General features: G+C 41.3%; 1 long non-coding RNA gene across 1 annotated transcript in view; it reads left to right on the plus strand.

Annotated features, from left to right (window-relative positions):
• Positions 1-5,675: 5,675 nt before the first annotated feature.
• LOC138764010 (uncharacterized) overlaps positions 5,676-22,578 on the plus strand; it is a 34,847-nt gene continuing 17,944 nt past the window's right edge. Inside the window, exon 1 of the long non-coding RNA XR_011357958.1 lies at positions 5,676-5,753. This is a non-coding gene — a long non-coding RNA (uncharacterized lncRNA). The remainder of the gene's footprint in view (positions 5,754-22,578) is intronic.

Raw genomic sequence — 22,578 nt, forward strand, 5'->3', positions numbered from 1 at the left:
AGACAGTTTTCCTTGATGCAGCTTTTCACAGATACTCTGGTTGAAGATGCCCATTTACAATAAGCTATTTGGTTTTTAAGTAAATAAGAATACTGGATTTTGAACTTGATTGGATTATTTCCTTGTTCAGCTCTGAGCAGCTTATTCAGTGAACAGCTGAAGATGAAATGATGGTGCATTTCCACATGACATGTGGGTGTGGTAAATCCGAGTTAGTTATTTCTGTTGATGAAGCTGGAAATCATCCCAATAAATTTGACGTGAGCTGGAACTTGGGTAAAGCCATTTGTACCGTCACTTAAGCCTGAGGCTACAAATCTGGTGTATGCACAACTTGCAAAGTTGGAAAGGAAGACAAATGTGTTGGATTATTTATTGATACACGTAGCTTTATTTTTTTAAATTTAGAATTACAGTTACACTACATTTGCTCTTAGCCAATAAGCTGAGAAACGATGGAGTAACAGAGTTAGACTATAAGTTAGAGTAACAGGCCTGTGCCATCCAAAAAAAACCCAATGTGACCAATTAACCTACAACCCCTGTAGAGAACACTGCAGGACAGTACAGGCCCTTCAGCCCTCGATGTTGTGCCAACCTACCAAAAAAACTAAACCATCCCTCCCTCATAACCATCTATTTTTCTTTCATCCATATAACAATTACACCATAGAAACAGACCAACTTGGCCCTTCTAATCCATGCTGAACACTTTCTCTCACCTAACCCCACTGACCTACACTCAACCCATAACCCTCCATTCCTTACCTGTCCATATACATATCCAACTTCCCCTCTTGACATAAACAGATTCCCCTGAGGGCAGGGACGGTTGGAACAAGACGGCATGAGTTAAAGGTAAGAGGGCAAAACTTTAGGAGAAATATTAGAGGATGCTTCTTCACTCAGAGAGTGGTGGCAGAATGGAATGTTCTTCCGAATGAGATAATTGCAGCAGGATCCCTTCTGTCATTTAAGAGATTGTTGGATGTGTACATGGAGGTGAGGGGGTTGGAGGGATATTGGCGGAGAGCGAGAGGATTGAGCTAGTGGAGTTGTTCAAGTGAACCGGTGCGGACTCGAAAGGCCGACATGGCCTGTTTCCGCTCTGTAAATGGTTATATGGTTAAATGCTAATATCAAGCTGGCCTCCGTCAATTCATCTGGAAGTTCTTTCCACACACCCACCACTCTCTGAGTAAAGAAGTCCCCCCTCACGTTTCCTCTAAAAATTTTCCTCCTAACTCTCAACTCATGTCCTCTCATTTGTATCTCCCCCTTTCTTAAAGGGAAGAGCCTCTCCACATCAACTTAATATATACCACAAATAATTTTAAATACCTCAATCAAATCCCCTCTTTACCTTCTATGCTCCAAAGAATAAAGACCTAACTAATTTAACCTTTCCCGATAACTTAGACCCTGTAACTCCTGCAACGTTCTAGTAAATCTTCTCTGGACTCTCTCCAATTTGTTGATATCTTTGGTGACCAAAACTGTACACAATACTCCAAGTTTGGCCTCACCAATGCCTTGCACAATTTTAACAGAACATCCCAGCTCCTCTTCTCAATGCTCTGATTTTTTTCAGGCCAACATACCATAAGCTTTCTTCACAACCCTATCCACGTGACTTCACCTTCAGGGGACTATGTACCTTTACTCCTAGATCCCTCTGTTCCACTGCACTCTTCAATGCCCTGCCATTCACCATGCATGTCCTATTTTGATTAGCCCTACCAAAATCTAATATCTCACATTTATCTGCATTAAGCTCCATCTGCAATCTTCCAGCCCACATTTCTAACTGGCTAAATTCTTCTGCAAGCTTTGAAACCCTTCTTCACTGTCCACAGCTCCACCTATCATTCTCATACTTACTAATCCAATTCACCGCCCCATCATCCAGATCATTAATGTATATGACAAATAGTAATGGACCAAATACTGAACCCTGAGGCACACCACTAGTCACCGGCTTCCAATCTGACAAACAGTTATCTACCACTACTCTCTGTCATCTATTCAACCATTGTTGAATCCATTTTACTTCTTCAATGTTAATATGTAATGATTGAACTTCCCTAACTAACCTTCCCTGAGGAACCTTATCAAAGGCCTTACTAAAGTCCATATATATATATATATATATATATATATATATATTATATATACACATACACAGATACATTGCTTTACTCTCATCAACTTTCCTTGTAACCTCCTCAAAATAATTCAAACATGATCTTCCCCTCACAAATCCATGTTGACTGTTCCTAATCAAACCATGCCTATCCAAATATTTATATATACCATCTCTAAGAATACTTTCCATTAACTTACCCACCACTGACGTCAAACTTGCAGGCCTATAATTACTAGATTTACTCCTAGCACCTTTTTAAAAAAAATGGAACTCCATGAGCTACCCTCTAATGCGCCGACACCATTCCGATTATTAAAGACATTTTAAATATCTCTGTCAAAGCCCTTACTATTTCTACACTAACATCCCTCAAGGTCCTTGAGAATATCTTGTCAGGACCTGGAGACTTAACCACCTTTATTTTCCTTAAAACACCAGAACTTCCTCTTCTTTAGTCATCATTGTTTCCGTAACTTCCCTACTTATTTCCCTTACACAGATCTATTTCACAGATCAATATCCTTCTCCTTAGTAAATACTGAAGAAAAAAAATTGTTCAAAATCTCCCCCATCTCTTTTGGCCCCATGCAAAGCTGTCGACTCTCATCTTATAGGGGACCAATTTTATCCCTCACTATCCTTTTGCTGTAGAAACCCTCTGGATTTATTTTCACCTCATGACAAAGCAACCTCGTGTCTCTCCTTAGCCTTTCTAATTTATTTCTTAAGGTTCTTTTATGGCGATGCACATTTGCAGCAGCTTGCCATGGCAAAGATGGCACCGTGGGACCCTCTCTTCTGGTCCGGACCAGAAGGTCACGTGTGCATTTGCACCGTTGGGGTGCGGATCCAGGGATGGGTCAACGCGGACTTCAGCAACCTGAACAAGGTTGTGCCATGAGCGAATGTTCTCTACCGATTCCAAGCCATAGACTCGGTCAGCTGCGTAACACAGTTGCTGCCAACAACCATGCCCAAATCTAGTCCACCATATGACCAGCTCCAGCCTGCCAGAAAGCAGAGAGGTTCAATCCAAGGTAATGTTTCTATCACCAAAGTTGGGGGGCATCCGCATGCAGGTGCCGCCGGCCATGTTCATTCCCAGGAAACATCGTGGCCAGCCACCATGGCACAAGTGGATCCAAAGACGGGCTTAAAGGCTGCAGCGCAGAATTCAAAATAAACCAATTGTGATACTTGAGCTCCCAGCCTGTTGCCTCAGTCTCTTCGCTGCACTCGCTCACAACTCTCTACACTTTTTACATTCTTTATATTCCTCTAATACCTCATTTACTTCATGCTGTCTATACTTTTTGTACACCTCTCTCTTTTTCTGAATCATGTTTCCAATAACCTTTGAAAACCAAGGCTTCCGAAAACTTCTAACCTTTCCTTTCATCCCAACAAGAAAAACCGTCTCTCTATTCTTAAAATTTCACCTTTGAATCTACATCTTTCCCATAAAGCAATTTATTCCAGTCCACATCTTCCAAATCCATTCTCTTCTCAAAATTAGCCTTTCTCTAATCAAAAGATCTCAACCCTAGCTCCAGACCTATCTTTCTCCTTAATTATCTTGAAACCAATATTATTGTGATCATTGGAACCAAAGTGCTCCCCAACACACACCTCTGTCACCTGACCTATCTCATTTCCTAGTAGCAGATCCAACACTGTCCCCTTCTCAAGTTGCCACCTCTATATATTGGTGTAGAAAACTATCCTGCACTCCAAACCATTCAGCCTATTTACAGTATGGGTGTCCCAGTCAATTTGTAGAAAGTTAAAATCTCCCATAATCACAACCTGGTGCTTATTACAAATGTCGGCTCTTTCCTTACAAATTTATTCCTCCAAATAACTTTGAAGGAAGCTCTTTATCACTACTACATCCAATGTCAGGTGCCTCAGAATGTTCCACAGGCAACAATGCATGAACTCCAACAACGCAACTTGCAAATATAGAGGTCATACACTCAATAGCTCATCCAACCTACCGTTAGAATGTAGCATCACAGTGAATGTAGTCATAAGCCTGAGGAATGCATCCCTTAATGTCGGAGAAGCTTTCTTCACAACCCTAAGTGACCCTAACCAGTCACTAATCCAAATTCTCATACAATTATAGAGCTGTACTGCATGGAAGCAGGTCCTTTAACCCAACCCATGCCAGCCAGGCAGTAGCAGATTAACCATTAGGCCAAGTAAGCTGAAGCCTAGGGGTCTGGAAGGAAGGGAGGCCCGTCACAACCACAGGTACCTCAATGTAACCACTTGTCAATATGGGCTTGCATTAGTCCTGGGTCCACCCGTAAATCACAGCTAGCGAAAGTGCCATCTATCAATTTGGGCCCTGCCGGTCTCAATGCTACCTGTCAATCAATGGTCGCGTTTGTTCATGTGCATGAGTCTGAGGTCTGCCTCCTGCAGCAGAGCTTGACTCATGTCCATTTTAGTCAACGCTCAGCGTCACTTAAGGGAGGGTTACTTTTTAAAAAAAGACTCTCCCTTCTCCTGAGTTATTTTGTATCAAGACTTCTTTTTAAGAACTGATTTTACTTTTTCCTTTTGTAACAAACAGACTTTTCAATTATTTGGGGCTAGCAGACAGTTTCTGTAAGGTAAAGTTTTGTTTGATTTTAATGACGTTTTTCCTCCCCTCCTCCAACCAAACACCAACTGGTGTATTCCCAGCACATACCAGGCAGATAAATTTAGAATATGTGAGGCAATCATGCCCAAAGGCTCATGTCGAACAATTTTTTTTAAGGAAGGCGCGCATTGTTGATTTACATGCTGTTATTGACACTTGTAAACCAAAACATGTACGTTTTTTAAATTACAAATGTAAAGAAAGTGAAAAATAAATGAACAAAAGGGCTGTAATTGATTCCTATAACTTTATACATAGTACAATAATATGTTATTTAACATAACTTAACGTCACTTTATTCAACGGAGTGCAAGGGCTGTGGAGCAGTCGGGGGTAGCCTTACTAAAGCTCAGCCAAGGGGCCTGGATGGTAGTTAATCCACCACTGCAGCCAGGTAACTCATCTAAGCCAGTCCCGTTAGCCTGTGTTTGACCCAAAGCCCTCTGAATCTTCCCTGTCCACATACCTTCCCTGTCCACATACCTATCCAAATATCTTTTATGTTAATGATAAAAATCTCTATCATGCATTTTATAAGTATGCAGTAGAGAAATCCTTTTAGCATTTACATTAAATTTAAAATTTAAATTTAACAGGCCCTTTTGGCCCACGACCCCATGCTGCCCAGATACACCCAATTGACCTACAACCCCCAGTACGTTTTGAAGGGTGGGAGGAAACTGGAGCATCTGGAGGAAACCCATGCAGACACGAGGAGAACGTACAACCCCCTTACAGACAGTGGCAGATTTGAACGCTGGTCCCGGGCGCTGGAACAGTGTTGTGCTAACCACTACACTAACCTTGCCACCCATGGTTTGATCTAAACACTGGTTTATTATTTCCACTGTTTATTATCATTCTCCATATCACAGCAAAGACTATACTTCAGAATCACCACCAACAATGAAGCCCCTTCTGACATGCTGTCATCATGAAAGGTGCTATCTAAATGTAAGTTTGCTCTTTCTTTAAATTACTGAAATATAATTACATTTAACAAATGGCCAACAAACACTTTTATTGCCTATCTTTAAGGATGTTGTGAAGTTCGAGTGATTTGGATAGGGTTCTGGTTAATTTCAACATTTTAAATTGCCTTTGTGGGAAATGCTGTGACACTGAGATGTTTGTAAATGACAAATTGATGTTCATATTTTGGCAGCGATTATTTTGCAAAATTGCTATAAGTATTGCAACTAACAAATGCTTTCTACAGCTCTACAGATGTGATTTATCTGCTACAAAAACCCAGAAGCTCCTCCACACACACTTCCGGTCTTCTAAATAGCTTATCATCGCTTCATGAATCCCAGATGCCATGGTTTAAGAGCAAGGTTAATCAAGTTCATTACAATTGCCGGTTTCCTGAATCTCTTCCCAGCCTGTGTCCTTCCTTTCTCCGAGGCAGGCCTCTGGGGCTTGAGGCTTGCCTTGCTCCTGTAACCTGGGTCTTGACATGGCAGATGAGGCCAATATGGGACTCAAAGACTGCTACAGGTGCGTAGTTGGGAGGTGCAGAGCTCTATGTACTCCCATATAAACTCAGGGCTTCTCAGTCCCATCCCAAATACTGCTTCACTGTTATGGAAAGGAAAGGAGGATACCACCTATCCATTGAAGACATCTATGTAAGGAGTTACCTCAAGAAAGCAGACAGCATCATTAAGGACACTCACCTTCATGGTCACAAACTCTTCCTGCTGCTACTTGCAAGCACGTTAACAGGTCCTTCCATCCCGCAGCCTGCACTGCCCAATTATACCCATGTGACTAATTAATCCATGAATCCCTTTGGAATGTGGGAGGAAACTGAAATACCCAGAGGAAACCCATGCAGACACAAGGAGAACGTACAAACTCCTTACAGAGAGCGCTAGATTTGAAACCAGGTCACTGGCGCTGTGATAGTGTCGTCCTAACTACAACACTAACCATGTCACCATCAATTTTTAGCTTATCCTTGTACATTTATTATTTTTTCTTGTCTGGTCATTTATTTATTTTGTTTACATTCCTATGTTCCTGCAGCAAGAAAGAAAAAATTCAGTGAATTGGACATTGTACTTGTGTCCATGACAATAAACTCTCATGGTCACCTTCAACAGGTTGTCAAAACCCTGGCAGAGAGATTTTTTAACTTTGTTTTCCACAAGTAAAGTACTGGAAGCATTTTCCTGCATATATGTGCACACACTAAGGACACAGTACATAATCGCACACCCATAAAGATATAATTTAAAATAAATATTTTGTGATGATTTACTTGGTTACAGGGCACTGTTCATCAATCTTACAGCCTGTGGAAAGAAGCCTGACAGTCCCTGATTTTGTTGCTCCTGTACCTCCTTCCTGATGGTTGCGGGTCAAAGATACTGTGTGCTGGATGGAAAGGGTCCTCATTAATGAAAAGAAATCATAATGGCAATGCCATTCAAATAAAACACTAAAAAGAACTCAAAAGGAAAAAGAAAACTAAGGACCTGAAAAACAAAAGGGCAGGTGCATCCACTGTGCCAAGATCACACCTCTTGCCTTACTGGGATAATTTAACCTTATTCCTATGTAAAAATGGGGGCAGGGGGAAATCAATCTATCTGAGAACCCATGTGTCATGATAATGAATATGTATGAGATGTACCGGAAGTCACGTGGTATGAGAGAGAGATAAGAGCACAAGCAGGAGAACAAAGGAAACTGGAAAATAAAGACCCTGAGAAGTTTACCTGATAAAACTTGTGTTCGATGTTTTATTAACTTCACATTTCGGGCCACAAATGTGACATTGGCGACGAGGATGAAAGAAGCTTGAAGAAAATTAAAGACTAAAGAAGATTTCAGAGGATTACAGACAACTTCAAGGTGATAAGAATTTTCTCTTTGACTCAGTACTTTTGGGGCTGAAATATTTCCTCATGGCTGGGGAAGACGGTGACTTTCTTACACATAGTGGAATTGCTCATTTTGACCCAACGGGTGACGCAAGCACTGTAAGTGTGAAGTGGAAGGCATGGCTGGAAGAATTTGAATCCTACGCCGACAGTCGTGGCCTATTTCTAGATACCGGTACAGTTGAACAAAAAGCGCAGAGAAGGGCGTTACTTCTTTTCACCGCTGGACCCGCAGTTCGGGAAACATTTAAGACACTTTTGAATACTGGAAGAAAGGATGAGTACCAGAAAGCGGTAGATGCATTAAATGCACACTATGTAGTGACACCGAATGCTACATTTCAACGCCATTTGTTTCGGAGAACGAGACAAGAAGATGGCCAGACAATTGCTCAGTACGTGACAAGACTACACCAGCTAGCTGTTGGATGCAATTACATGCCAGCTGATTTGGACAACCAGTTATTGGATCAAGTCGTACAGCACTGTAGATCAGATGAACTCAGAAGACGTCTACTGGAAAGAGGGAGTGAGTTGGAACTCACCGATGCTTTAACCATTGCTGCTGCATTAGAGGCTGTTGAAGGGCAATTTCATACCATGACCCTGAAAGACAACTCAAGCCAGCAAATTAAGAGGCTTTCACATCGCCATAATCAGCCAAGATATACGTCGACACAGGACGTGGAGTGTTATCGATGTGGAAACCGAGGTCACTTTGGAAAAGACCCATATTGCCCGGCCAAAGGCAAAGTTTGCAGAAAGTGTGGAGGTAAGGACCACTTTGCAAAGAAGTGCAAAAGCAAGTCCAATGCAGACCAGAAGAGGAAGAGTACAACTTCCAAAGGCAAAGCCTGGGGGAAAGGAAAGTATCCTGGAAAGAAAGATACCATTCGCCAGATAGACGGTGACGATGATGATACCCAGGAGGAACAGAGTTGTTACCAATTTACGTTGAATGAAGTACGTCATGAGAAAGTCCCAGTGATCATTGGTGGAGTGACAGTTCAGGTCATTGTAGACTCAGGCAGCAACAGTAATGTGATTGATCGACATTTATGGGAGAAGTTGAAAAGGAAAAAGATTATCTGTACCTCAAAGAAGTGTTCCAAGAAACTGTATCCATACACAGCAACCAAGCCATTGCAGATCATTGGATGTTTTACTGCAACTGTTGAAGCTGGAGATAAGTACACCGAAGCAGAGTTTATGGTCATAGAAGAGAGGGGAGAACCATTGCTGAGTAGAAGCACAGCGCAAGACCTGGCAATACTTCATATTGGAGCTTGTGTCAATTCAATTCAGTCATACGAGGATATGAAGCAAGAATTCCCCGCAGTCTTCCAAGGAGTAGGAAAGCTGAAAGGTCGACAATTGAAGCTAGCGGTAGATGAAACAGTCAAACCCAAGGCACAATCAATGCGCCGAACTCCGTTTGGACTTCGTGGGAAAGTCGAAGCCAAAATTAAAGAATTGATCGAACAAGACATTATTGAACCGGTGGAACATTCGACACAATGGGTCAGTCCCGTAGTGATTGTGCCCAAACCAAAGGGTGACATAAGACTATGTGTTGACATGAGAATGGCCAATGAAGCTATAATTAGAGAATGACACCCTATACCAACAGTGGAGGAAGTACTTCAAGAACTAACTACCAGCAAGGTATTCTCAAAAATTGATCTGAAATGGGGCTATCATCAATTAGAGCTGGATCCAGGTTCCCAAGATGTAACAACATTTGTGACTCACTGTGGATTGTATCGTTACAAGAGACTATCATTTGGAATTAATGCAGCTTCGGAGATCTACCAGTATGAAATCCATCGAGTGATTCAAGGCATTCCTGGAGTTGCCAACATTTCTGACGACATCATAGTCCATGCACCAACGAAGGAAGAGCATGACAAATGGTTGAGGCGTGTACTATCTAGACTACAGGAGGCAGGCCTTACCGTGAATGGAAACAAGTGCCAGTTCGGTATGTCAGAAATGGACTTCATGGGACACAGACTTACACGGGAAGGACTAAACCCTGCAGAGGCCAAGGTGAAAGCTATTGCAGAGGCACGTGCACCTCAGAACGCAACAGAGGTGAGGAGTTTCCTGGGATTGGTCAATTTTTGTGCAAAGTTCATTCCTAATTTCGCTACAGTGGCAGAACCACTAAGGAAACTAACCAGGAAAGGTGTACCATTTCATTTTGAATCTGAGCAGAAGAAAGTGTTCACAGCGCTGAAGCAAAGCCTGACAGATGCAAAAACTCTTGGATATTACGATCCGGCGGCATCAACCAAAGTCATAGCGGATGCCAGCCCGGTTGATTTAGGAGCTGTGTTGGTCCAGATGCATGATGGAGGACCAAGAATCATTGCCTATGCCAGCAGATCGTTATCAGATGTGGAAAGAAGATACTCTCAGACAGAGAAAGAAGCACTCGGACTTTTATGGGCCTGTGAGAGGTTCCATGCATATTTATACGGCATTGAATTTGAACTCATCACAGATCATAAGCCATTAGAGGTGATCTATGCACCTAGATCCAAACCATGTGCCAGAATAGAGAGATGACTACAACCCTACAAATATAAAGTAATCCACATTGCAGGGAAAACAAACGTTGCAGATCCGCTGTCCAGATTGGTGAAGGATGGTGGTCCACAATCCAAGTCAGAATTGGGAACAGAAACAGAGAGCTTTGTACGCTTCGTAGCTATTCAGTCGACACCGAAAGCTGTGACTACGAAGGAAGTCGAGAGAGAATCCGAACGTGATCCAGAACTCAAGGAAGTAAGAGAATGCATACAGAGTGGACAATGGGACAAGTGTACTCACAAGGCTTACATTCCCATTAGAGACGAACTTTGTTGCATCGGACAGTGTGTATTAAGAGGTTGCAGATTGGTGATACCGCAAAGATTGAGTCCGAAGATCGTATCCTTAGCGCATGAAGGACACCTAGGTATTGTTGGTACCAAGCAAAACCTCAGGACCAAGGTATGATGGCCAGGTTGTGATAAAGACGCAGAGAAATTTGTTAAAACTTGTCATGGATGTCAAATCACAAGTAAGAGTAATCCGCCAGAACCGATCTGGAGTACGCAACTCCCGACAGGACCATGGATCGACGTAGCTGTTGATTTTTTTGGACCTTTACCGACGGGTGAATCAATTATGGTAGTGATAGATTACTACAGCAGATACTATGAGTACGTGGTATTGAGGTCCACAACCACTGAAAAAACAATACAAGCGTTAGCAGAGATATTCGCAAGATATGGATTACCTGTTACATTATACTCTGACAATGGTCCACAATTCATTTCAGAGACATTTGCGGAATACATGAGGACCACAGGTATCCACCATCATAAAGTAACTCCGAAATGGCCGCAAGCCAATGGAGAAGTAGAGAGACAAAATCAGTCCATTGAAAAACGATTGAGGATTGCACGCAGAAGGACAAAATTGGCGAGAAGCATTGCTATCTTATGTGGCTGTCTATCGAGCAACGCCTCATGCAACCACTGGTAAAAGTCCTGCAGAAGCATTTTTTGGGAGAAAAATCCGCACAAAAATGCCAGAAATAAAGGAAATCCGAGACGACCAGGAGATGAGGGGCCACGATGCTGAAAAGAAAGGTGCAGCAAAGCTGTACACAGATTTGAAACGTAGAGCCAAGTACTCAGACATCATGCCGGGTGATAATGTTCTAGTGAGGCATGAAACTGGTGGTAAGCTAGACACACCTTATTACCATCAACCCTATACTGTCGTATCCAGAAGTGGCAGTATGGTGACAGTCAAGTCTCCGACTGGAGTCCTGTATAAGAGAAATGTATCAGGTGTAAAAAGGTACCAGTCCAGAGATACATCGAGCGAAGAGGTTGAAAGGCCAATACGAGATGCTGAAACTGAGAGACCTGATGATGTTCCAGAGGCAGTTACCAGCACTCCTGATGAAGTGACTAGAGCGCCAGAAACACCCGAAGCCGTGGTGAGCAGTATTTCCGATGCTGAGAGTGAACAACCGAGAAGCGACAACAATATCGCGGCCGAAACGAAACCGGAAAGTGCCCAAACGATACGAAGACTTTGTGCCATAGTTTTAATAAGAACTTTGGGACAGTATTTTAATCTTATATCATTAAGTGCATGTATGAGTGCTGTAGGAAGTAAATTTTATGTAGTTGAGTTATAGTATTACCATTAGTTACGATGTTTGTATGTTTCCGAGGGATATTGATAAGTGAAGGTAAAGTTTATTTCTGATTAAAGGAGGGATGTCATGATAATGAATATGTATGAGATGTACCGGAAGTCACGTGGTATGAGAGAGAGATAAGAGCACAAGCAGGAGAACAAAGGAAACTGGAAAATAAAGACCCTGAGAAGTTTACCTGATAAAACTTGTGTTCGATGTTTTATTAACTTCACATTTCGGGCCACAAATGTGACACCATGTACTACATATAAGGTTGCCATACTCTAACAGGTCTTGATAGAGGTCGTGTGACCCATGATGAGTGGGATCGAGATATGTTTTTGGAATGTATTCACTGTGGTGGGTGCGGGGAGGAGGGGGGGGATTGGGACAAATACGGACTTTGGGTATGCATATGTACATGAATCGCTTTGTTTATTGGATTTTGTAAGTCTGTGAAAACAAACATAAAATATTCAAAAAAGAGTAAAGATCCAATATAATTCTTTGAACCCCATTTAACCGACACTCTTGGTAAATGTCTTCTCGGCCGTTTTGATAACGCTCTGTATTGACTCCTGGACCAATATTTTGTAGCTACCGTAACCACGCAATGATGCAGCCAGACAGGACCCTCGCAATTTGTGCTCCTGAACAAATGTTATCAGGCTGGAGGCTGGCTGCCTTGCCCTCCTCAACTTCCTTCGGAAGTGTAGGAATTTGTGTCTAAAATTGCTTTCCTTCAATTTGTGAGAACTTCACCAGGGATAACATTGTTCCTGAGGCCTTCTAATATTTCAAGAGATATCTTTTCATTCAGAGAATATGGACCAGAGAGCTTTTTTGTGGAATGAGCGGTGCTCGTGAGAAAAAGAAAGTCACCATTAAGGAATTCTTCTTAGAATCAACCTTAAATACCTCTTGATCGTGGCAGCACGGTGGATGTGCAGCTGACTTACAGATCCAGCAATTCCAGTTTTGTCCTGATCTCTGAGACCATATTTGTGACTCATGATCACATTCTATATTGGCCATGTACTAATTTTGAAAAAGGGTCATCCTCAAGTTAAACATTAAATTGTTTTCACTTTCCTTTCTTTCTCATGGAATTTAACATCATCAAAATAAAGGTCCTGCAGAAAAAAGATGGCATTGCTAGAGCACCCTCTCTATTTTGTCCTCAATCAACAAGACAGATAGATCTTGACACAGTACAAGAAGAAAATGCAACATTCAATAGTGGAATACCTGGACTGAGCTCCAAAAGAGCATTCAACATAAATTTAATTATTTTTCAAGAGCAGATATACAGCACAGTAACAGGCCCTTCTGGCCCACAAGTCTGTACCAGCCAAATACACCAATTAATCTGGAACACCTGGATGTGGAGGAAACTAGAATACCCTGAGGAAGCCCACACAGTCACGGGGAGAACTTGAAAACATCTTACAGACAGTCCTGGATTCGTTGGCGCTGTAATAGCAATGCGCTAACTTCTAGGTTAACCATGCTGACCCAAAGTCACCATTAAGGTGTTTATTCTTTTGATACAAGGTGCATCATTATTCTGTTTCTTGTCATATACACAAGTACAATTTGCAGATGCACTGAAGTCATTGAGACGTAAAGGAGACCGTTAATGCTGGAATCTGAAGCTTGGCACAATCTGCTGGAGGAGCTCAACAGGTCGAGTAGAGTCAATGGGAGAAAAAGAGTGGTTGATCCTTCAGGCCAAAACACTTCATCAAGTCTGAGGAAATGTACTACATTACTACATTTTTCTCTACTTGCTGCAGCCACAAGGGTATGCAAGGTGCACCAGCAGCAGAGGTATAAATTAAATTACTGCAATAGGCCACGAGACAGAAAAAGAGAGATGATGAATACAAACAGATGGATAAATAATGATGACTCCCTTTGATGAGAATCAGGGAAGAAGTTTGGCCATTTACTTAAATTTTACTCTCTGGATTTCTCTCTCCCACTCACCCCATCTTACTGGTTGAAGAACCAACGATAAGCAATTTCTAACCAGAAAATCTGCACATTCTTGGGTACAGTATAATACAATATACCAAAGTGATGGAGAAACTCAGAAGGGCATGCAACATCCATGGGAAGTATGACTGCCTTTTACTTTTCTGGACACTGTGTCACACAGGTCACCTGCTGAGTTTCTCCAGCACTTTTGTGTACAGAGAGTCCCTGGGTTACAATCGAGATCCATTCCTATGTCTGTCTTTAAGTTGAATTTGTAGATAAGACAGAACAGGTACACACGGTTCTTATTTAGCGCCAGTTAGTCAAATGTTCTTCTTAGTACTGTAACAAAAAATTCAAGAAATAATTCTTACAACAGTTTAGGTGGAAAAAAAATCATGATTAAAAGTTAACATTTGCTTTCATTCCATTTATGTCTTGCATCATGAGGTAATTTAATGTTTCCCCAACATTAATGAAGGTAACATTACGAGCATGTGTGATTGGGGGCTCGATGTTTTTCGTAAGCACGAGTTATCCGTAAGTCAGACGTTCGCAAGCTAGAGACTTCCTGTACTGCACTAATTTCTAACGTATTAAGTCAGGAGAAATTGTTACCCAATTCCCAAAAGTAATCCAATGTGGCCCACCTGCTGCTTTCCTGCTTTTCCTCAGATGTCCTTTCTGTCTGCTCTGAAGGAGGGGGCAAGTGCAAATACTCATTCTTACAGCTGATGCCATTCCACCCTGACACTTGAAAACAATTTTTTTCAAAACATTTGCTTCCTATCAAAAATAATGGGGATTATGATAGACAGCTTCAAGCTGAACACAAAGATGATTTCAGATTTGCTGTATCATGTAGGAAGTTGGAGAAACATTAAATTAACTTTTATTGAATTTATCCTGTTTAATTACATCATGATGCTGACGCATTGTATTAGTTCAACTGACCTAAAAATGTTTTGCCACTGATTTTCCTTTGTACTCAGCATCTGATGTCTCTTGTGTCAGTCCAACAATAGTCGGCCAGCACTGATGGATTCCAGTTGCCCTGATACCGCTTTTCCATGGTTGTAACGTCCTAGTGAAACCTTTCACCCATGTTCATCACTGACTGCACCAAGATCAGCAGGGAAGACGTCCAAGGGTGAATGAAGAAAAAAAAACCAAAAGTGTTCAGGAAGCCAAATCTTAATTGTCCAGTGTAATCTGCATTGTACCACTGGGATGTTCATCAATGGCTCTTCAACAGTAAAAGAAACGATTGTGACATGTGAGAACCGCTGCTCGATAACCTTTCACCGTTTTTGCTTCTGACTTTGATAGCTTGAGAATTGGCCTTTTGAGGCTTGAACCTGACTTGATCTAGCAGTGTTAGTGTATCTCCTCCCAGCAGAAGACATGTCATTGGGAAGACATCAGAATAATATTCCAAGGAAGATGGAAGGTTTCATCTGAGAATCGTGAGGTTTGCCAGCAACAAGAAACTGTCCACATCTGATTTTTGTCTGAGGTGCTTTGTCTTGGCACTGGCTAGTTTATACAGGCATTAGCTTGAAACTGTAACTGATAGGAATGCTCAAGCGAGGAGGAGGCCATCTTTGATAATGTCCAGGATTCTCCGTTCCTACAGTACATACGGAGAAACTTCATTCCACTCTGATGATGGTAAAGACTTTGGATCTTTAAATGCTGAAGGTTACTAGATTTTGGAACACACTTCTTCCTCATCCTGCATTATGGCACCAAAACGTAACCCCTTATTCCAGAGTATCTCAACTTGTGATCTGTAGACCACTACTCTTCCATGGGTTTGCCATTGGTGGCGCAGGGAAGACAAGTATTACTGATAAAATAAACAAATAGCAAACAAAGTTGTCAATTTATTGACAGGAAATAAAAGAAAATTCTCCAAAGATTTTCCCACCAGAAGTCTAGTCAGTGGTTTGGGAAGGGATTCAAGCATCTCTCTCTCCCCTCCAAAAAAACTGGAGGTCCGTGGGTTTGTTAGAGGTGGTTCGCAGAAAGTGAAGAAGTAGCTCAGATGGTACGTAGGTGAATAAAGTTTGAGATCTACCCCCCTGACTCAGTATGTTTCCCCACATCAATGTCTGTCTTCCTGGTGCTAACAGCCCGTCAGAGCCTCAGATGGGCACGTCAACTTGGGATGTCACGTTGCTGCCAAGAAAATAAGTTTGGATGATTGAACTTTTCAGTTAAGCAAAATTTGGATATAGGGAAACGTACTATAAGGAGATGTGCAAAAGGACTGCCGTACATTTCTTCTTGTAAGGTTACACTGTCAACTTGGGACAGATCAGTGGTAGGGACATTTCGGTTACATTTTTCTCCTTTGTAATGTAACGTTTGAGACATTGATATTTTACAAAAATATTTAGAGCCTTCAAAAGACGAAAGAAAATATCAATTAATTTGTTTCTAATAATGTATATTTTAAAAGGAATACGGTTTCATTTTGTAATAGTTCATTGGCAAGAAAACAAAGTTGACTGTGTTGTGAGATGAATGGAAATCAGTGAAGGAGACAGTTGGGAAGTGCTTCCTTTTCTAAAAGTAAAACCAATCATATTTCTTCTTTTCTTTGGCTTGGCTTCGCGGACGAAGATTTATGGAGGGGGTAAAAAGTCCACGTCAGCTGCAGGCTCGTTTGTGGCTGACCAGTCCGATGCGGGACAGGCAGACACGATTGCAGCGGTTGCAAGGGAAAATTGGTTGGTTGGGGTTGGGTGTTGGGTTTTTCCTCCTTTGCCTTTTGTCAGTGAGGTGGGCTCTGCGGTCTTCATATTTAATTATTTTCAATTCAGCTGGATATAATTGCAATCCTCTAGATCACATGCTAAAACACAGAAGCTGGAATGTTGCATTAGATATGGGGCGTTCTTTCCACAGTCCAGTTAAATGCAAAGTAAATGTCCCAAATGACTTCATTCACAACCACATTAACCATAAGACATAAGATCAGAATAGGCCATCCAACCCATCCAGACTGACCTACCATTTAATTATGAGCTGATCCATTTCCTCACTCGACCCCAACATCCAGCCTTCTCCCCATAACCTTTGATGCCCTGACTAATCAAGGACCAATCAATTTCTGTCTTAAATACACGTAATAACCTGGCGTCTACAACTATCTATGGCAACAGTTTCACCACCTGCTTCTCTGTTCTAAGAAGATACCTTTCAATTCTGAAATTGTGCCCTCTTGCCCTTGATATTCTCACCATGGGAAAGAACCTTTCTACATCTACTTTGTCTACGCCTTTCAACATTCAAAAAGTTCCAGTGAGATCCCCCTCATTCTTCTAAATTCCAATGAATACAGTCCAAGAACTGTCAAAAATGACACCCTTTTCATTCCCGGAAGGATTCTAGTCAACCTCCTCTGAGCCCTCTCTAACGTCGGCACATCTTTTCTTAAATGAGGAGCCCAAAACTGCCCACAATACTCCAAGTGAGGATCACCAATGCCTTATAAAGCCTCAACCTCATGCCCCTGCTCCTATATTCTCGTGCTCTTGAAATGAATGCCAGTATTGCATTTGTCTTCTTCACCACCAACTCAACATGAAAGTTTGCCTTCAGACTATTTGCACAAAGACTCCCAGGTCTCTTTGATACTAGATATTTTCAATTTTCTCTCCTTTTAAAAAAAAATAGTCTGCCCATTTATTTTTTCTACCAAAGTTCATGGCCGTACACTTTCCGACATTATATTTCACTTGCCACTTCTCTGTCCATTCTATTAATCTGTCCGAATCCTTCTGCAACTTCAGTTTCCTCAACACTACTTGCTCCTCCAGCTGGATCATAGAACATTATAGGACAGAAACAGGCCTGTTTAGCCCTTCTAGTCTGTGCCAAACCATTTTTTTTTGCCTAGTTCCACTGACCTGCACCCAGTCCATAGCCTGGGTATGGACAGGTAGCTACCTGTCCAAATTATTCTTAAATGTTAAAATTGGATCTGCAATTCACCACTTCAGCTGAAATTTCATTCCACTCCCCCAGCACTCTCTGTGTGAAGAAGTTTCCCCTAAACAATTCCCCTTTCACTCTTAACCCATGTCCTCTGGTTAGTATCTCATCTACTCTCAGTGGAAAAAGCCTATCTACATTTACTCTGTCTGTTCCCCTCACAATTTTGAATAACTATCAAATCTCCCCTCATTCTTCTACGGTCTGGGGAATAAAGTCCTAACCTGTTTAACCTTTCCCTGTAACTCAGTTCCTAAAGTCCAGGTTACATCCCAGTAAATATTCTCTGCAGTGAAACATGAAAATCTGCAGACACACTGTCTGAAGTAAAAACACAAAGCTGGAGAAACTTAGCAGGTCAAGATCTGTTCAGATCTTCCAAAATATCTGCCTTCTTCCGCAAATGTGGCTTCCCCTCCACCACCATCAACTCAGCCCTCACCCACATCTCCTCCATCTCCTGCTCATCTGCCTTGGCCCCTTCTGTCCCCAGATGCAACGAACATAGAAACCCCCTCATCAACATCTACCACCCCACCAGCCTTAACATCCAACGCATTTTCTTTGAGAATTTCTGGTACTTTCAATAGGAACCAACTACCAAAGACATCTTCCCCTCTCTGCCTTCTGTAGGGACTGATCTCTCCATGACTCCCTTGTGCACTTGGAAAACTCTAAGATTGGTTAAATATGACCTATCATGCACAAAACCATGTAGACTATACCTAATCAGTCCATGGATATACAAATAATTGCATATACGACATCTTAGAAAACCATCCAATAATTTACCTACTACTGACTGACATCAGGCTCACCAGGCTATAATTTCCAGGGTTACTTTTAGAGCCTTTTTTTTTAAACAACATGAGCTACCCTCTAGTCCTCTGGCACTACACCCGTGGCTAAGGACATTTAATTTTTTTCTGCTGGAGGCCCCTGCAATGTCTGCACTAGCCTCCCTCAAGGCCTGAGGGAATATCTTGTCAGGCCCTGGGGATTTATCCACTCTTATTTGCTTTAAGACAGCAAGTATTTCCTCCTCTTTAATCTGTATAGGTTCCATGACCTTGCTGCTTGTTTTCCTTACTTCCCGCGACGCTGTGCCCTTTTCTTGAGTGAATATTGATGAAAATGTTTTTAAGACTTCTCCCATCTAGTTTGATTCCAGACAAAGTCAACCACTCTGATCTTCAAAAGGACCAATTTTGTAATACCTGCAGACACCCTTAGGAATTTCCTTCACGTTGTCTGCCAAAGCAACCTCATATCTTCTTTTAGTCTTCCTAATTTCATTCTTGAGGTAGTTCTTGCATTACCTGAAATATCTCCTTTGCTCCTCCTTGCCTATATCTGTTATACACCTTCCAAATAATATCCCTCTAAAACCAAGGTTCTCTATGTCTGATAACTTGCCTTTAATCCTAATAGGATACAAACTCTGTACTCTAAAATGTTCACTTTTGAAGGTCCTCCACTTACCTCGCACATCCTTACCCTAAAACAATTTACCCCAAACCTTGCATTCTATATCCTTTTTCATTTCCTCATAATTGGCCTTTCTCCAATTTAGAATCTCCACCCAAGGCCCAGACCTATTCTTTTCCATAATTGAAACTAATGGCATTATGATCACTGGGCCCAAAATGTTCCCCTGCACATACTTCTGTCACCTGTCCTGTCTCATTCCCTAATAGGAGATCTATTATTACGTTCTCTCTTGTTGGTACCTCTATATATTGATTTAGAAATTTTCCTGAACATATTTGACAAACTCCAAGCCATCCAGCCCTTTTGCAGTATGGGAGTCCCAGTCAATATGTGGAAAGTTAAAATCTCCTACTATCACAACCTTATCTACCTTTGCATCATCTACAAACTTAGCCACATTGTTGCATTTGTGAAGTTGTTAAAAGGCAGTTAATTCCTGTCTTTTAATGGCTGTGTAAAAGGGGCTATTGATTAGGAAGCACTTGGAGTATTGTGTGCAGCTCTGGATACTGCACTGCAGGGAAGATCTTGATTAAGTTAGAGAGGATGCAGATAATATTCCCAGGAACTTTAACTGGCCTGAAAGGCTTAAGTAGAAGGAAACCATGGATAACTGTGACTATTTTCTCTGGAGTGAAGAAGAGTGAGTGACCTTATTGAGGTTTATAAAAATATGAGGGGAAATAGATAGGGAAGATAGACAGTCTTTTTCCCAGGGTGCATAATGAGAAGAACTTTGTAGAGCAACGTATAAGAAATTTGGATCAAAATCAAGTTTATTGTCATCTATTGTACAAGTACAACCTGAAGAAGCAGCATTCTGTGGTTCTTGGTGCAACCATGCAGATACACAACTAGACATAACATGCTGACAGATACTAAGTTATTTTATGGGTTAGATTCACAGGGACACAGCCACACACAATTACACACTTAGAGAATCCTTTGAGATAGCAACTGGCAGATCTTGGAGACTAATTGTCTGCTTATTCATTGTTCTGCTGGAAGCCTGTTTGCTTAAAGAGACCGTGTGACTGCTAATTCAAAGCTCTAAACAGTTGTAAAAGTTTTATGACTGTTCTCCATTGAAAACTCAAAACAATAGATGCTTGCTCAGAAGCATCTGTGTAAATGCACAACCACTCACTGGCTGGTCTCAGCAGACAATTCAGAGTCATACTTTTGCAAGAGATGGAACTTCAAAGACAGCAATGATGTCATGTCACATGATTATAACATTTTCAGAGAACATATTACTGAAACAGAGACATTTTGAAACCAGAAGGTGTTTGACCATTCTGTAAGTCACACAGGATTGAAGTGCAGTAACAATCCTTTGGAATAGGAATGCTCTTGTGTTCTCCTTATGAAAAGGAGGAACAGCGAAAAAATGGTTTTGAAGAATTAGCCACTTCAGCGGTCTTTGAAAAGAGGACAGATACATCATGACCATTTCTACATGGCCATTTCATGAAACCCTTTCCTTGGGTTTGTGAAATCATCAAGGAAGAAAAACAAGTTCTGAAGTTTCCAAGCATAAGAGGAAAATCATTTGCATTAAGAAACAATTCTTTGAAAACAACTCTACAACAAATTTGTGAGATTTGAGAAGTCTGATGCCTTCCACTTCATAATTGCTTTTGCATAGTAGTAGACTGAGTTTCAACACAAAAGCTTTCTGAGAGTGAACTTTAAAATCATCTCTTCAGAATTAAGCTTAAACGGTAATGATTTGGATTTTGCCACACACACACACACACACTTGCTGATAGTGGGGTTGTTAGAGTTAATAAGTGTTATGGTATTAGTATTAATAATGAAAACACCATAGTCTTGGTGAATTTCTGTAGTTGCTGGTCTAGAAAATAACACATATGCAGGACAAGCATTCTTCTATCAAAATAAATAAAGTTAATGCTGAATATGAGCGTCTGGATGGTTAGTGTGAGCAGTTCCTTTGGTCGTTCAGCATTCTCGTTGCCTGTGAGAAGAGGTTGTTCCTCAGCCTGGTGGTGCTGGCTCTGATATGCATGTAGCTAGGAAAGGTTTAGAGGAATTTGGATCAAATGCAAGCAAATGGGCTAAACATCCAGAGGCATCTTGACCAACGTGGACGATTTGGGTTGGAAGTTCTGATTCCATTGTTTTATAGTTCTATGAATACATGAATCCAAATAAATATTGCACTTGCTGGAAATCGGAAAAAAAATACCTGTAGGTAGCAATACTAAACAGGTCTTGATTGGGCCTGCAGCAGTTTGATTTTTGTAGAAGTATCTCATACATTCTTGTTGTTGCATTTATCACTTTCCTTGTCAGTTCTGCTATGACATTTGTCCACCTCATTCACTTAACCCTCACCTGAATAACTCTCCCTCATATTGTATACTCATGCATTTGATGGGACATCAAATTTTGCTTGCATATTGATGGGCTTGGGCATTAAAACATAACCAAAACCTCACCTAACCACATGGCTCTAAATATATATTTCATACCAGACCTGAGCATAAATAATTTCAAGTTTAGATTTATTGTCAGAATACATGCATGACATCACATACATTCAGGTTCTTTTTCCTATGCCCTAGGTATTTCTACTTATCAGTAGTGTAAACTGCACTCAAGATAGTTACATAAAACAGAGAAATGTAAGCAAACTGACTGCACAAGTACAGAAAAAAATATTCAGCAATAATGAGTAAAGAGTCCTTAAATGAGATTCTGATTCAGTTTGTTGTCTGATGGTGGGTGGGTAGCAACTGTTTCTGAACCTGGTTGTACAACCTAACCTGCTATGGGGTAGAATCACCTCTCAAGCACACACTCTGCCTGGTGAAACCTGTACACCCATCTTAAAAGTTAATTCTCCAAGAAACTCATCATGTTTCTTTCTCTTCCAGTTAAATTCATTGGTTCTTCATCCCAGAACTTTCCCAAGTCAGAGATACAACTCCTTGGATCTCTCTGCCCCCTCTCAGTTGCATGCTTTCCCAGTGGCTGGCTACTGTTCTTCAAGAATGTCCCTCCAAGTGCCACACATCATGAGCTGATTATTATCGTCACATCAAGCTCGATTCAGGTGGCCCATTTCTAGGAACTTTAAGGCAGGGAGTTCTGATGCCAACAATTAGCTGCTGTGTAGGCTATTTTGGGAGATAACTGAAGGACAGTTCACAGAATTAGATATGACCCAACTATTCTCAATTCA

The sequence above is a fragment of the Narcine bancroftii genome, chromosome 5, assembly GCF_036971445.1.
Source record: "Narcine bancroftii isolate sNarBan1 chromosome 5, sNarBan1.hap1, whole genome shotgun sequence".
NCBI lineage: Eukaryota > Metazoa > Chordata > Chondrichthyes > Torpediniformes > Narcinidae > Narcine > Narcine bancroftii.